At 65.5% G+C, this 12,747-nt stretch overlaps 1 long non-coding RNA gene across 4 annotated transcripts; it reads right to left on the reverse strand.

Annotated features, from left to right (window-relative positions):
* Positions 1-591: 591 nt before the first annotated feature.
* Positions 592-7,561, reverse strand: LOC309848489. 4 transcript variants are annotated; one of them, XR_014303083.1, is made up of 4 exons: positions 6,085-6,302; positions 3,645-4,042; positions 2,204-2,823; positions 592-1,621 (listed from the first exon to the last, which is right to left on the reverse strand). It is a non-coding gene; the product is annotated as an uncharacterized lncRNA (long non-coding RNA). The 4 variants fall into 4 exon arrangements; XR_014303084.1 differs by lacking the exons at positions 592-1,621; positions 3,645-4,042 and adding an exon at positions 6,994-7,561 and having other exon boundaries at positions 2,151-2,823; positions 6,085-6,165; XR_014303085.1 differs by lacking the exon at positions 592-1,621 and having other exon boundaries at positions 2,151-2,823; positions 3,712-4,042.
* Positions 7,562-12,747: the final 5,186 nt, after the last annotated feature.

The raw sequence follows: 12,747 nt of genomic DNA on the forward strand, positions 1-12,747 counted from the left end.
AGAGGCAGCGGTGGTTCTAGACGGGGACCCTGGAGCTCTCAGCAAAAGGGTAAGCACGCTGGCTGCCCATGGAACCGGGCAGGATGGTGCGGTGTCCCCAGGAGCTCACAAGAGTCCAAATCACCTCGGGGAAGCGCTTCCTGGCTCTGCCGCCGCTGTCGGGCCGTGGGCGCCTTACTTACCAGCTCGGTGCCTGCTCCCCACGTGTGGAATGGGGTTAAGAACAGACGTACATCTCAGGGACCCGTGGCGTTCAGTGACCGGTCTGTGAACCACGCTCGGAACGTGGACGCTGTCATCACGGCGGCGGAAGGACAGACCAAGGACAAAAGCCACGTAGCCAACCCATGGGGCTAAGGCGCCGCCCAGAACGCCACGGAGAGACGCGCCCCTCGGCTGCAGCCCAGGGAAAGGCCAACAAGCGCGTCGGGGTAGTCAAAGCACGTCCTCCACGGCCACGGCTGGAGGAGAGGCGGCGGCCTCGGCCCCAGTGCCCAGGAGCAGCCTCCAGGCCCCAGGCTCTGTGCCCCCTCACACCTAACCAGATTTCCTCATCAAGAGAGAAAAGCTGTGACTTTGCACCAGCGCATCTTTGTCTGCAGGGCTGAGTTCCTAAGAGGGGAGAGCCAGACAGGGGGCTGATGGGAAGGAGCCGGCGTTGATAGACTCCAGAGTCAGACCCCGACAGGCTCAGATTGACTCTGCAGCCTGAGAAAATTAAACGCACGGGGAATTGTGCCCTGTTACGTGTCGCTGCTTCCTGGTGTCTATACCCAAAGCTGCTAGAACAGTGATCTTCAGAGATGCACGGAAATTGTGTGTGAACAGACCCGCGAGCCGTCCCGGGGGGCGGCGCGGGCTCCTTCCGCGGGAGGCGGGCCCGAGGCGGCACCTGCGTGGCGGACAGCGGCGCGAACACCTTGCATTACAGCTGTACTTTAATCAGAGCGTCTAAAAGGACAAGCAAACCCCAGGCTTGGAGCCACTTCTCCAAGGGTGGGGTCACTCCGGCTACTGGGAGCCCCAGAGGCGGGCTCTGGGGCTGCCGGCCCCGGGGGGCTCGGAGTTTGGGGTGCGGAGGGCAGGATCCGCCTGAATCCAGGATGCACTCAGAGGAGGGTCCGCCCCTTCCGCAGGACAGGGCCCGAAGGGTGCCCATGACCGGGAAGGCTCGCATGCCCGCGGGGTCAGAGCTGTGCCCCCACCCCAGCTGTCTGGCCCTGCACCCCTGCGGATGCCCCACTGTGCCTCTCCCTGTCTCTGAGGGGCCCAGGAGCAAGCAGTTTTGAGCCTCCCCAAGGAAGAGCCCCACGAACGCTGCCCCCAGACTGGAGGGGAGAGGCAGAACCCGGTCGTGGCGGGGGGTGGGGGTAGGGCTCGCAGTGGGGCTGCAGTAGACTCTGTCCCCCGCACCCCGTGCGTGCACACGCCACCCCCTCCTGCTCCCCCGTGTCCAGACTCAGCCCGCAGAGGCTTTCACTCTGCGTTCGCCGGGGAGTCGGGACCCCACGCTGACGCAGCTCTCCACCATAGCCAAAGCGGGAAACGCCGTGACTGGGACTTCGAAGGTGCAAAGCCGTCCACGCAGCCAGGCCCAACTTCAGGAAGCAGGGGCACGTGTCTAGAGAAAGAAGCCAAATGATGTGCGAGCAGCTCCAAAGACTCCGGTGGTCCTGTTCCAGGCCGGTGAATCCTGCCGGCGTGTCCCACGTGTCGGCCGCACGGAGCCGGGGCCCGCGGCGGATGCCTGCCTGGCGGGGTGCTTTCCGGGCCCACTAGGGGCACCTGCCGTCTGAAGACCCCTCAACCGAGAAGACACACCGTTTCCTCCACCCGCTCGGTGCCCCGGAATGTACGTGAGCCCGTCTGCTGGCTTGAGGCCAGGGGCGCGTCCCAGTGCGGCACGGTCTGGGGCACGACCCCCACGCCCTCAGGCCTGGCTAGATCTGGGGGTCTGGAGACAGGTCGGTGGTCCCGGCACCGAGGGGCGCAGTATCTGCAGCCTCCTCGTCCCTCCTCCCTGCTCCACGCCCGCACTCGGCTGAGCCTGGCTCCTGCGCAGCCACAGCTGCACCCACCCTCCTCCCCACCCCCTTCCCCCTCCCCTTCTCCCCCCCCCACCTCCACCCGCTGGCCCCGGGCCCTGTGGCTGGCCTCCATCCCTGCCTCTGGCCCCACCCCCTCTCTCACTGTGTGCGCAGACCTTCCTCTCCGTCTGCCACGTGGGCGGGCGTGCCCTGCCACTGTCCAGGGTACGCCTTGATCAGTGCCCGTGCCTGCACCAGCCAGGGTGAGCTAGGCTCCATCCCCGGACGTCGATGACTTGAGGACTGCTTCTCGCTCAAGCACAGCGGGTCCTGGGGGCGCTCGGACACTCGGTCAGCACACCCCGCCACAGGTGTGGGGCCAGAAAGGCCGCGAGGCCCCCACCTCCCGGGCCCTTGGGTTTCCCCGCACTCACGGGCCCCAGAGAGGGGGCTCAGGAGGCAGGGGCCAGAGCCAGGGGTTTTTATCAGCTCTCTGAATTTTTTGCAAGAACGGATTCAGGCAATAACTAGCGGAGGTAAAAATGCTTCTCGTGAGTTTACAAGGAGAAAACGGGGAAGACGGGTTGGGAGTCGCTCGAGGCTGCAGGGTGCTCCCCCTGCACAACGGGGCGAGGGCGGAAGCCGGAGGGGCCGGTCCCCCCAGCGGTCAGGCCGGCCGTGTCCTGCCCTCTCCTCGCTTCCCGGCTCTCAGCAGAGCCTCGCGGGAACAGACACGCGGCAGGCCCGCGGATTGTTTCCTCCGGTGTGCTGGGGATTCCGAGTCCTCGTCCGCATCCTGTGGGACACAGAGACGGGGACCGCCTGACGCCCGCTGAGGGCCCAAGACCCCCTTCTGCGGGCCGGGCTGGATTCGCCCTGTGCCTGACGGGGTGCTTTCCGGGCCCACTAGGGGCACCTGCCGTCTGAAGACCCCTCAACCGAGAAGACACACTGTTTCCTCCACCCGCTCGGTGCCCCGGAATGTACGTGAGCCCGTCTCCTGGCTTGGGGCCAGGGGCGCGTCCCGGTACGGGCACGGTCTGGGGCACGACCCCCACGCCCTCAGGCCTGGCTGGATCTGGGGGTCTGGAGACCGGTCGGCCGTCCCCGCACTGAGGGACGCAGTGACCCGTGTGCTCTCAGTCCTTGATTGAGCACCTGCTGGAGAGGATCCAGAGGCTACAGATGCAGCGGTGGGGGGGACAGGGGCGCAGAGACAACCCCGTGGTCCCCAGAGCACGGGAGGAGGGGGCTACAGAGGACACGGTGGGCGGGGACGGACCCTGTGGGTTCCAGCATGCAGGAAAGGAAGGTGCCGGGAGGGGGAGGTTAGGCAGGCGACCTGTGGAGGTGAGCAGCGAGCTCCCCCACCGCTCCGGGGAAAGCACCCCGGGCCGAGCCAACGGCCCGCGCCCAGGCCCGGAGACAGAGGCACGTGGAAGGTGGGAAGACAGTAGCCGCGTCTGGGGCTGGGGAAGAGGGCGCTCAGGGTGGGCCGGCCAGAGGCGGCTGCGGGAGGGCGTCTGCTGGGCTCGGGGTGGACAGGGGCTGGGGCTGCTGGGAGGGAGGAGGGGGCCCGCGTACGGTGGTTATTGCTGCTGGCAAATGACCCCGAACCTGGCAGGCGGTGTTGGGGGACCGAGGTCCACCTGGAGGCTCCCCCGGGGAAGCAGGCCCTGCTGACCTGACCCACGGGCCCTGTGGCGGGGTTCAGCTCCTTGCTGGCCGGCAGCGGGACGCTGTCCTCGGTCCCCTGTCTGTGGGCCTCTCCCAGGGTGGCTCTCAAGGGGGTGGCCACTGGCTTCATCAGACAGAACAGGACGCAGAGCCGGAAGGAGAAACGGACCCAGCCAGTGTTTATAAGGCGACGCGGGCGTGAGGCCCATCGTGGGCACCATGGCTGGTCATCGGTCCCCCACACACGGGGTGGGCACAGCCCAGACACGGGGCAGCAGTGGGTCTCCTGAGACGAGCCTGGAACTTGCGCGCATCTTGGAGGTGCTGCAAACAGGGTTCTTGGGCCAAGAGACCAAGAGAGGCGTCTTGGCTTCCCGCCTGGTAATGAGGCCGCGCTGACCTGAGCTGAGGCCCACCAGGCCCCCCCATCTGGGGTCCCTCCCCACAGAGGAGAGAGGTGCGGAGGGGCGTGGAGAACCCCAAGACCCGAGGGCAGAACCCGCCCAACGCCCCTAACCCGCCAGTGGCCTCGGCCCTCATGACCACGGTCCCTGCAAGTAGAAGAGTTAATCTCCACAGGAAGGGGGAGCCGCAGATGCTTGGGGGAGGTGCCTGGGTCCCTAAACCAGCTGACCCTCTCCCTTAATCCGGATTGCAGACCGGAGGCCGTAGCAGGGTAGGGAAGTGGTTGTTAGGTTAGGGGTGACATCTCCACTCCCGCAGTCGCCCAGGGCAACAGTGGGTGCTGGGTGCTGGAGCCTGCCCACGGTGCGTCCAGACGTCCAGGCAGTGGCCGCTAGCCTGCTCTGCCCACCGCCGGCGGCCGCCTGGTGTAGCTTCCGTGAAAAGCAGCCCCCAGACCGAGTGTTGAGCCCCCGGCGTGGGAGACGCGATTTCAGGGAAACTGAGCCACGGCAGCACCCTCTGTGACCTCCGGAGGCCAGAAAGAACAGAAGCAATCCTCCGCGGGAACGCCAGTCCCGGAGGGGCGGCCCCCAGGCAAGCTTTCTGTCGGCTGCACCTGTGTGCTCCCCGCCCCCCCCATTCTGCAGGCGGCTCCCACACCCAGCCACCTCCCTCCCGGACCCCAGTCACTCCAGGGCACCTGCACTGTGCGGAGCCAACCTGTGACGAGCCTCCTGCCCCAGGATGAAGGTCCCAGAGGCCCTTGTGTGTGAGTCACATCCCAACTCCTAGGGAGGAACTGGGGGGGGGGGGCGGGGAGGGCATGTGGGGTCACGACAGGAGGGGGCTGAGCGTGGCGGGAAGCTCTCGGTGGGCACCGCTGAACCGCATCAGGCCCTGGGGGGCAGAGGCTGGTTAGTCCCTGTTCTCAGACACAAGCCCAGCTGCCCCACCGGCCCGGCCTGCCAGCGCCCAGCCCGGCCCCACTCTCTGTCCCGTAGGCCAGAGGCCGGTCACCCCTACACCCCAGACCCGTGCACCGTCCACTGGGGAGGGAGCGGCTGCTCGCAGGGAGAAAGTCCTCGGGGCTGTGACCGCTGGGATGGGGTCTCTCCTCGGTGGGGCCTCTTCGTGTGGCGGGTCTGGGCGTTCCCAGCCCGGGGGCTCCAGAGGCTCCTGAGTTCTTCCCAACAGCTTCTGGATGACGGTGCCCCACGCAGGTGAAGCAGGCGGCGAAGGAAGCATCTGGGCCAGAGCCAGCGTGAGAGACCACACCTGGGCCTGGAGAAGCCACACGTGGCCCAGGTGCCCGGAACTTCCCAGGGCTCCGGCAGCGACCACCAGGTGGCAGTGTGGGGACATCCCGCGGGGCCCAGCCTCTGAGCCCTGGTGGGGCCAGGCCCACTCGGGGCGGGACACCGAGGCCTGCGGACGGGGACCCGCGCTCCGTGGGCCGTGGGTCGGCAGGCCTCCCGCTCCAGGCTTCGGCAGCAGGAGTCAGGCCACGCCGCAGTGCATGCATTCCTGGGCCTGTGCCCCTGAGCACCCCTGGGACAAAGGCCCGGCTCCACCCGGCTTTCTGCACCCCAGACGCTGGCGCCTGGAACCGCCACCGAGCTGGGAGGAGGCCCAGGCCATGTGGGAGGCCGGTGTCCTGCTGAGGCCGCCGCTGACAGCCAGCTGGCTCTCACAGAGCTTGACCCCAGGACGCAAGCCAGAACCACCCCCCCCCCCACGCCCTGCCCAAATCCACAAACCGGGTCAGTGCCGGTGCCGCTGGGTGCGACCAAGTCTGGAACCACAGACACGCGCGTCTGCTCCCCACGGGGCTCCTCATGCACGTTCTCCACGTCTCTGCCCGTCCCACAGGGCGCTCGCGTGGGGAGGATTCAGTAACTATTCACGTGTATCGCACGGGGTTGTACGGTCTTCCCCACACATGTGTGTCCCCTGGAATCTCAGAACGTGACGTTACCTGGAAAAGTGTGTTGCAGATCTCATCCGTGCAGATGAGGTCCTCCTGGATGAAAGTGGGCCCTGAGTCCAGGAGCGGGGTCTTACGAAGGGAGGAAGCAGACACACGGGGAAGGCATGGAGAGTCGCCGCGTGTCCCGGGGGTGGGAGAGGAGGGGTGCGTCTACAGGCCAGGGAACACCAAGGCCACCTCAGCTGCCAGGAGCCGGGAGCCTCCAGAGGAACGGAGTCCTGCCTCCACCTCGGTTGAGGCTCTGGCCCCAGAACAGCAGCCGTGACGCCCCCCTGAGCATGAGAGGCCATGGGATGGTCCCTGCCCTTCGTCCTGAGCCCACGAGAACTCTGCCGCTCTGGATTCCAAGTGGGATGAAGCAACAGTAAAATCCAGCCTGCCGTTGGGTCCACCAGCTCCCAGCAGGGAGCACTAGAAAGCCCCTTCCTCCCCAGGGGTAAGGTACTGTTCTCCCAGTGGGTTTGCACAGCACCTGAACCCGGCGACCCCCCCCCCAGGAGGATGCAAGCCCTCAACCAGCCCAGGGGGTCACACTGCCGCTGGCCAGTTCCCCAGCTGCCACGCCGAGCCCCTGTGCCAGCCGCGAAGCTCTGCCTGTCGGGTGGGCATGGCCCCAGACACCCCCACCGCAGGCCGGCCGGCAGCCCACCCACCCACCTCCCTTTCCTGGGCACAAGCAGGACCCGCCCTCACCGCCTGCATCTCCAGAACCAGGGCTCAGAGGCCACCACCCCCCCTCTGGAGAGACGTTGCCAAGTGGGGCCCGGGGGGCTGGGCTGCAGCTGTGTCGGGGGGCTTTCCTTCCAGAGCAAGGCCTCTGAGCCTCACTTCCTCCCTGCCGTTGGGAGTTGTGCCAAAGGCACTGAACGGGAGCCCCGCCTCTCGACCTGCCCCCACCTCCCAGAGCAGAGGCCGGCGGTCCATGCCCAGACAAAGCCCGGCAGAAGCCAGGGGCCAGGCCCCCGTGCGTGTGCAGGTCCGTGTGCTCCGACAGAAAGGCCCGCCCAGGCTGGATCTTCCGAGGTCCAAGGTCGGGGGAGGTCTGTCCTGCCAGCTCCCAGAGTCCCGGGCTCAGCGCCGCACAGCTGGGCGCCGCTCACCCCGCCCCCACCCCACCCCGGCCGGGCAGGAGGGACACACGCTTCTCCAGCGTGCTGGGGTGGGGAGGCCAGCCCCAGGGCCTGCCAGAATGCACTTGTGCCCTGCAGAGGCCTTCCTGGTAGCCCTGGCCTCCCCCACCCCCGCAGGCATCTGTCTCTGCACGGAAGGAAGCTCCGGCGGGAGGAGGAGCAAGCCCAGAAAGAAAGAGGAGGGAGCAAACCTCCGGAGAAGTGGGGCATGTGCACGTTAGGGCCTCTCCCGCACCCTGCGGATCACCAAGGGCCGGCCTTCTGCCCCAGCCCTTGTGGTGGTGAGAACAGCCCTACTCACCAGCCTCCCTCGGATTAACTCAGCACCCCATGCTGTCACCGCAGCAACGGGTGTGTGAATAATAGTGATTTGCCACATTTTGTGTATTATGTTGCCCACCTGCCGTCATGGCTGGATGCGGGGCTGGCTGGAGGGCTGAGTCATTAACCGCTGATTAACAGTCTTCTGCAAGGTAGTCACAAGCCCCCCAGCCTGGGATCGGTGGGCCTTCCTGAGGTCCAAGGCTGGGGGCCCAGCTCTCCCGGGGTAAGGCATCCAGCGGGGGAGAGGGAGCTTCCAGGAGCTGGATCTGAGCTCACGGGCCCCTCTGCCTGCCCTCCTTCCAAGGAATGACCCCGACTCCTCCAAAGGAAGATGGGATCCAACCCTGAGGTTGGAGCATTTACAGAGCCCTTTCTGAGGGTATCATCCCCAAGTCCCCACCCCAAAACTGCAGGCTCTGGAGGGCCACGGGGAGGGGTCCTTCCTGGAGTGGGCTGGCGCGTGGCAGGTGAACACAGCCCCGACTTGTGGCCAAACCCCATCTTCGGCTGCCCTGCTGTTCGGGAAACACTCCAGGGCCACCTCTCTCGTCTCCCTGCCCGCCGTCTGCCACGCTAGCCAGCCAGCCCTGTGGGGTGACACCAGCCCCCGGGTCCCCAGCCTGCGCGGGCCACAGGAAGGAATGCTCACTGCACATTGCTTTCGGGGACACGGGGCTTCCGGCTCTTGCCCGTCTGGGTGTCCCCGCTCCCCTGGGCCTCGCCTGCATGGCTGTAAACCCTTTGTAAGATTTCTTGACTTGGATTCTTTCCTACCGGGTAGCCGGGGAGAGACGGCAGGAGCCCAGGTCCTCGCTGAGTCCTCTCCCGGGACACCTCGCGGGCATCTCCTCCGCTCCGCCCAGCCCACAACACCTACGCCACCGTCAACAGCGCCCCAGATCCCAACCCAGAAGCCACCGTCATCCCCACGGCAACACCCCCGGCCCTGGAGCCACCCTGTCCGGGGAAGGGGGTGGTGGGGGGACCCGCCGTGCAGTCCGCGGGACCCAGCGCACAGGAAAACAGTGCCATTATGGGCCCCGCATGGGGAGTGTCTCTTTGTTCCCCGTCCTGTCTGCTGTCCAAGGTCGGGGGATGTCTTGGCAGTTCATGTCATTCTCACTAAATCAAAGAGTTACAATTGCTAGCATGGATTTTGCCGTCCAGGTTGCTGTGAGGTTTGCCAGCTTTCCGAGCCCACATGGGAGCGTGTAACCCACACCCCAGGTCACCGAAACCCCAGAGCTCACTGTGCAGCTCGGCCCTGACCGTGCCTCCAGCTCCCAAAGAGAGAATGCAAGCCTGTCCGGGGACAGTCACGGGACGAAGACGTCCTGCAAACTCGGAGCCTGACGGCTGCTGGCAAATATCGAGGTTTTGGGTTTTTTTTAAAGATTTTATTGATTTATTCATCTGACAGAGATCACAAGTAGGCGGAGAGGCTGGCAGAGAGAGAGGAGGAAGCAGGCTCCCCGCTGAGCAGAGAGCCTGATGCGGGACTCGATCCCAGGACCCTGAGATCATGACCTGAGCCAAAGGCAGAGGCTTAACCCACTGAGCCACCCAGGCGCCCCTGAAAACAGCGAGTTCTGATGGGAGCTGTGAGGCTCAGCAGGCCAGCGGGGCAGGACACAGCTGCCACTGAGGAGAATGCGTTCCCAGAGTCCCAGAGGTGGGCCACACCAGGCCACGCAGGGGCTTTCGCCGAGGCCACAGGGTTGCTCACGGGGGGGGGGGGGGGCTGGGTGGTCTGCACACAGAAGGACAGGCTGTTCACCACCCCTAGGAATCGGCTAGTCCCGGGAGGGACGGCCCCTCCAGGGTCAGCGCGCGTCTCCCCCTATCCTCCGTCATACAGAGAACAGAAGACACAGCGGGCATGAGGGAGATGTCCGTGGGACCCGTGTGGACCCTCCCACATGGGCCAGCCCTGGGACCTGACCATCACCAGCGCCTGCCAGCAGGGGCAGAATGGGGGGGGTCATTGGACGAGGCATCCCTCCTCCCGCAAGCTCTCACCACCATCCACAGCAGATGGGTGACCCCTAAGAAATTAAACATTGGGACACTTGTGTTTCCTGCATCAGGATGTAGCCTCCTGACCCCACCAGCCCTGCCAGCAGCCAGGGGAGGGGCAGTGCCTCCCCGAGAAACTGGGGGGGGTACCCCGACCCCTCTGCTCATGCCCAGGCCCCTGCGGGGGAAGCCAGCCAGCATCTAGGACCCCAGGAAAGGGAGCCAGTAGTCAGGAACCTGTCCCAGGGAGGGCCCTGGCCTGGGCACACTCTCCTTTGTCCCATCAAACTTCATCACAAAACAAACACCGAGACAAAATCAATCAAGTTTTCATGACTTCAACCAGAGAGCACTGAAGTCCAGCAAGATGTCTTCAAGGTGGGCTGTGTGCTGACCCCGGGGGGGCGGCTTTGGAGAGATAGCTTGGGTTAACGATCCCAGGAGAGCTCTGGGTCCCCACAGAGGAACCGTCGTGCAAAGACCCTGTGGTTGCAGGGGGTACAGGGCCGGGGGATGCTGTGCGCTAAGAATACTGCCAGAGGCAACAGGTGCGCCCAAAATGCAAATCGCAGGGCAGCTGGCGGGGGGTGGGGCCAGGGAGAGGTGCCTCCAAGTGTCGTGGGAAGAATCACGGAAAGAGACCACAGCAGGGCAGGAGAGGGGGCTGCTGGCCGAGTGCTGGGGTGCGGGCAGGAAGTGGCCTTCCTAGGAGCAGCCGCCAGCCCTCTGCAGGGGGGACGGCCTGTGGCCGCTGCAGGATGCACCCCGCAGGCCTGGGAAAGCACCCCCCCCCCCCGCCCCGCCCCGCCCCCGCAGAGCCTTCGCTTTTGTCCCTGAAACAGGAAGCAAGGTCTCCTGGGAGTGAGGGTGGGGGTGGGGCGGAGGCCACGGGGGAGGGGGAGGGGAGGAGTCCTCCGGTCCAGGGGCCACCCGCAGCCCAGAGGACTCGCGGGAGCTCGGCGGCTGAGAGCCTAGAGTGAGGCCAGTCAGCGCGGACGTGCGAAGCCAAGTGAGAAGAATAACAGAGCATCTCCCTACTGCACACAGCCCCAAGACAAGCCCTTGGAAGGCACAGAGTGACCGTCCTCTGGGAGCTCGCGGCCTTACCGTGGACACTCTCCTGAGCGCAAAAGGCAATCCTAGGTTAACCTTAGCCCCCAGGGTCCTGTACGCCCACTTTAACATATAGAAATTCTTCAGAAACTTCCTTTATCTCCGCCCCCAAGATAGGTGTCGGCACCGCCCCCCCAGCATACGACCCTCCTGTACACGTCGGAGGGTCTCATGGCTGAGTGTTTACTAAACAGTAATAAATGACCTTTTCCCAGCAACCGCTCGCCCCCACAGGGTCCCGGAAACCCTGCTCCCAGATTCCTCAGAGACTCCTGCTGCCCCGACCCCCTCCCAACTGGGCAATGTGTTTGTGCTTGAATAAAACCACCTTTTTGCACTGAGGATGGCTCTGCAATTCTTTCTCCGCCTTCGGCTCGGAACCGCCCCTCGCTTACTGTCTCTGCGGTGTCTCAGCGGAAAGATGCAAAAGGGCAGGAAAGGCGCAGGATTTCACCAGCGTCCGATTTTCAGCAAAGAGCGTCAGGAGTGTGAGCCGCGGGACAGGCTGATGGGGCGCAGCCCGGGGGGCGGGAGAGGAGGGCCGCTGGCGGTGGCGGGGCCGGGGAACCCGGTGGGGGCTCGAGACAGGGGCCGAGGGACCCAGCAGAAGCCAGGAGGAGGGCCAGGCCGGCTCACACTGCCCACGAGGTCCAGTCTAGAAGAGTCCAGGGAGCATGGGAGAGGTGGCCGCTGCCCACACCAGCAGTGGAAAACAGTGGGGTTAGGGGTGTCCCCTGGGCCCTCCTAAGGCCCTCCCAGGGTCAGAGCAGGTTGAGGGTAGACCCCACGCCTGCAGGCCAGTGAGTCCCAGGTTTCTGTTGACCAGATCCTGGGGCACACACGGCTGACTGTAATTCCTAACCCGTCACCTGCAAAGTTTGGGTGGCACAAGGACCACCCTCCTTTCTGATGGTCATGTGTAATATGCATTCCCTTTGTTCCCTGTCTCCTGCGACAGGATGGGGCCACAGGCAGGGACACCCTGTGTCTGCAAAGGGCTGCTCCGTGGGCTTTGTGGAGGGGCTGAGGCCCTGGGGGACGGCCAGAGAAGCCAGAGGGTGGACTCACCAGGGGACAGGCCCGCACCCCTTCTCCATGGGGCTTGCTAAATTCCCGCCTGGCCTCCCTGCTCAGTCCTGTTGTCTGGGCTCTCCTGTGGCCATGTGACCCCCGCTGGGAGGGACAGCGGGGGAGGAACCAGATGAGGGACCTGCTCTCGCAGGGGCCTGTCCCACATCTGATGGGCCCACGGGTCAGGATCTGAGGCTATAGGCAGCTGCTCCCGTGGGAGGAACCAGCAAAGGATGGCCCCATAGTCCAGTGAGGGCCTGAATCAAAGCCACGGAGCTAGCATCCCCAGGAGACCCTGGTAGCAGCTGCCTTCTCGCCAGCTCTGCCCACGGGAGGCACAGCAAGGGGCTGCTTCCGGTCGGTGAGGTCTTGCTCGCTGCGCAGCCCAGCCAACAGTCGTGGCCCATGCCAGCCCCTCTCCCTTCCCCCACCAGGGGCAGGCCGCAGCTACCAGTCCCTGGACTGGTAGCGGCCCCCAGCCCTCCCAGTGCCAGGATCCCCGGGAACCCTCAGAGGCTTCTGACTGACACGGGATCCCAGCTGCAGCTCCCATGGAGGGTCCTCTAAGGCTTGTTGCCCTGAGCCCTGAGGTCACTGTGCTCCTGTCGCACAGCCAGAGTGCCAGGAACGACCCAGACCTGGTCTCGCCGCAGGTGCAGCACCGGCCAGCCCTCTCCACCCAGGCCACGAGCCTCGGGCCCTGGAAACAGCCAGCAGACGCTGCTTGTGACCTCAGCCCCAGGAAAAGCGTCGCCCACCAGACCCACCAGAAGACTCCGTCTCCTTGCAGCGATGCATTACCCCGCGGGCCCAGACACCCGGCGCCCCTGCTGGGGAGTCCACCATGCGCCCTGGCGATGTTCCAGGGGCGGCCGGGCATCCCCACACACTGCCGGGCCCACTCCTGCTGACCGAGGAGAAGCCAGGCGAGCGCGGCCGGGAGCAGCGGAATCCGGCATCAGAGGCCACGGGCTCCCCTGCGCTCAGCGGCCAAGCA

The sequence above is a fragment of the Mustela nivalis genome (assembly GCF_964662115.1).
Source record: "Mustela nivalis genome assembly, chromosome: 14".
Classification (NCBI taxonomy): Eukaryota; Metazoa; Chordata; class Mammalia; order Carnivora; family Mustelidae; genus Mustela; species Mustela nivalis.